The sequence below is a fragment of the Gossypium hirsutum genome, chromosome A03 (assembly GCF_007990345.1).
Source record: "Gossypium hirsutum isolate 1008001.06 chromosome A03, Gossypium_hirsutum_v2.1, whole genome shotgun sequence".
In the NCBI taxonomy this organism is placed as follows: Eukaryota; Viridiplantae; Streptophyta; class Magnoliopsida; order Malvales; family Malvaceae; genus Gossypium; species Gossypium hirsutum.
Genome location: NC_053426.1, coordinates 59,290,682 through 59,294,810, shown reverse-complemented (window position 1 = coordinate 59,294,810; position 4,129 = coordinate 59,290,682).

Below are 4,129 nucleotides of genomic sequence, written 5' to 3'. Positions count from 1 at the left end.
ACTCAGCCTACTATTGGTGGAGGACCTTGATTTCCATAGTCCCGAACGAGCGAGTAACTTGGGACTTCTTTCAAACGGAATTCCGGAAGAAATTTATTAGCCAACGGTTCATTGACCAGAAGCGTAAGGAGTTCTTGGAACTCAAGCAAGGCCGTATGACTGTATCTGAATACGAACATGAATTCGTAAGACTTAGTAGGTATGCCCGGGAGTGTGTAGCTGATGAGGTTGCTATGTGCAAAAGATTCGAGGAAGGATTGAATGAAGATTTAAAGCTACTAATGGGTATTTTGGAAATAAAGGAATTCGTAACACTAGTCGAACGAGCCTGCAAGGCGGAGGAACTTGGAAAGGAGAAGAGGAAGGTTGAATTTGAAGCTAGAGATTATCGTAAAAGATCGACGGGTAAAGCTCCGTTCTCAGCTGTAAAGAAGTTCAGGGAGGACATTAATAAGTCGAGGGCGACTGCGGGAATTTCCATCAGGGCAAGACCATCGATGGGCTCCCGAGCTACTTCGGTAGCCAGTGTGGGCAATAATCGTCACGAGAAACCTGAATGTCCCCAATGTGGAAGACGACACCTAGGTGAATGTTGGGGCAAGTCTACTAGCAGGGCCTGTTACGGGTGCGGTTCGAAGGACCATCTCATTAGAGATTGCACAGAGCTGGATGAGAAGAATAAGATTCAAGGTGCAAGACCTAGTGGAGTGACGTCTAGAGGTAGACCACCGAAAATTTTTGGAGGCAGAGGTGGTAGTCAGAGGGGGGCTTCTGATACGGCCGATCGAGCCGAGAACCGTACTCCTGCTAGAGCATATGCCATTCGCACACGAGAGGAGGCATCCTCCCCCGACGTCATCACTGGTACCTTCACTCTCTTTGATACTAATGTGATTGCATTGATTGACCCTGGTTCTACTCATTCATATGTATGCGAAACCTTAGCAACCAGTAAGACTCTACCTGTTGAGTCTACTGAGCTCGTAATTCGAGTATCAAACCCTTTGGGCCAATGCGTACTTGTTGATAAAGTGTGTAAGAGATGCCCTCTAATAATCCGAGAATCCTGTTTTCCGGCCGATTTGATGCTTTTGCCGTTCGACGAGTTTGATGTTATTCTTGGTTTGGATTGGTTAACCGCGCATGATGCGGTTGTGAATTGCAAAAGCAAGACTATCGATTTGAGGTGCGCAAATAACGAAATAATCCGAGTTGAGTCTGCGGACTTAAGGGGGTTGCCAGCTGTAATATCGGCAATGTTGGCCCAGAATATGTAAGGAAAGGGTGCGAAGCATACCTCGCGTATGTACTTGATGACAAGGAGTTAGAAAAGAAACCTGAATCGGTACGGGTGGTCTGTGAATACCCGGATGTTTTTCCTGAAGAGTTACCGGGTTTGCCACCTGTTCGGGAGGTAGAGTTTGGTATTGAGCTTGTACCTGGAACTACGCCTATTTCGATCGCTCCGTATCGTATGGCACTAACCGAGTTAAAAGAGTTGAAAGCTCAGTTGCAAGAATTGACGGATAGAGGTTTCGCTCGACCGAGTTTCTCACCTTGGGGTGCACCAGTATTGTTCGTGAAAAGAAGGACGGAACCATGAGGTTGTGCATTGATTATCGTCAACTGAATAAAGTGACGATAAAGAATAAGTATCCGTTGCCGCGTATTGATGATCTGTTCGATCAATAAAAGGGGCATCGGTGTTTCAAAGATAGATTTGAGATCGGGTTATTATCAGTTGCAGATTCGAGATTCGGACGTACCCAAAACTGCTTTCAGAACGAGGTACGGTCACTACGAGTTCTTAGTGATGCCGTTTGGGCTCACTAATGCCCCTGCGGTGTTTATGGATTTGATGAATCGGATCTTTAGGCCGTATTTGGATCGGTTCGTAGTTGTGTTTATTGATGACATCTTGGTCTATTCAAGAGATGAGGCCGAACATGCTGAGCATCTGAGGCTAGTGTTGCAAATTTTGTGGGATAAGCAGTTATATGCTAAGTTTAGTAAGTGTGAGTTCTGGCTAAGAGAGGTTAGCTTCTTGGGTCATGTGGTATCCGCATCGGGTATTCGAGTTGACCCGAGCAAAATTTCAGCCATACTTAACTGGAAGCCTCCGAGAAATGTTACCGAAGTCCGGAGCTTTCTAGGGCTCGCCGGTTATTACCGACGATTTGTCAAAGGTTTCTCGATGATAGCCACACCAATGACGAAGCTACTTCAGAAGGATGTTAAGTTCGAATGGACGGAGAAATGCCAGAAAAGCTTCGATCAACTGAAAACTCATCTGACTGAAGCTCCAATTTTGGTGCAACCCGAATCGGGTAAGAGTTTGTTGTTTATAGTGACGCATCCCTACTTGGGTTGGGTTGCGTATTGATGCAAGAAGGTCGAGTTGTGGCCTATGCGTCAAGACAATTGAAGCCACCGAGAGAAATTATCCGACCCATGATCTCGAACTAGCCGCCATTGTGTTTGCATTAAAATATGGCGACATTATTGTTTGGCGAGAAGTGCATGTGTTTCGGATCACAAAAGTCTCAATATTTGATGACTCAATGGGACTTGAATCTGTGACAAGACGTTGGCTTGAGTTGTTGAAGATTACGAGCTTGTCATTGATTACCACCGGGAAAGGCTAATGTGGTTGCGGACGCCTTAAGCCGGAAATCACTGTTTGCTTTGCGAGCGATGAATGTACATTGTCTGTTCTACCTGACAATGTGTTAGTAGCTGAATTAAAAGCCAAACCATTATTGACTCATCAAATTCGTGAAGCTCAGAAAGTTGATGATGAATTGATTGCAAAACGAGCTGAGTGTGTTCCGAACAAGGAATCGGAGTTTCAGATTGATGATGATGGTTGTTTGAGGTTTAGAAGTCGTTTGTGCGTTCCAAGGAATTCGGAACTCATTCCGATGATACTGAACGAAGCCCATTGTAGCCGAATGTCAATTCACCCGGGGAGCACGAAATGTACAACGACTTGAAACGTCGGTTTTGGTGGCATGGTATGAAACGAGACATCTCCGACTTTGTTTCGAGATGTTTAATATGTCAACAAGTGAAAGCGGAACATCAAGTGCCTTCAGGGTTACTTTAGCCGATCATGATACCCGAGTGGAAATGGGATCGAGTCACAATGGACTTTGTGTCCGGACTGCCATTGTCAGCAAGTAAGAAGGATGCGATTGGGTTGTTGTTGATAGGCTGACTAAGTCGGCTCACTTTATCCCCGTGCGTACGGATTTTTCATCGGATAAACTAGCCGAATTGTATGTTTCATAGATTGTGAGATTACATGGAGTACCTATTTCTATCGTGTCGGATAGAGATCCGAGATTCACCTCGCGATTTTGGGAGAATTGCAAGAAGCTTTGGGTACCAAGCTGCATTTTAGCACCGCTTTTCACCCCCAACCGATGGTCAATCCGAGCGGATAATTCAGATGCTTGAGGATATGTTGAGATGTTGCATCCTCGAGTTTAGTAGTTCATGGGAACGGTATTTACCTTTGATTGAATTCGCTTACAACAATAGTTTTCAATCAAGTATTAAGATGGCACCTTACGAGCTTTGTACGGCGTAAATGCCGCACACCATTGTTTTGGACTGAGCTTGGTGAAAGTAAATTTTCGAGTTGATTTGATTGAAGATGCCGAACAGAAAGTAAAGGTGTTATGCTCGACACGGGATCGAGGAAGCTACTTGGGAACCGAGAGCTCGATGAAAGAACGATATCCAAACCTATTTACCGGTAAGATTTCGGGGACGAAATTTCTTAAGTGGGGGAGAGTTGTGACAGCCCAAAATTGACCTAGTCGGGAAGTGGTTTTGGGACCGCTAAACCGAGTCACCGAAAGGTTTGAATGTGATGTTTATTATCTAGAATATGTATAATGAATGTGAGAAAATTTCAAGCTTCGATTTAGTCGATTGCATGCGAATTTAGTCATAGGACTTATACGAGAAAATTTTAAAATGTGATAGGTCATGCATAGGACCTATTAGGCATGTGGAAAAGGGACTTGCATGAAATCCCTCCTATATGTTGCCCATGTATGGTGAACACCACATTTGTTTGTATGTGTAGGAAAATAAATTTGCTATAATTAAAAAAGATTAA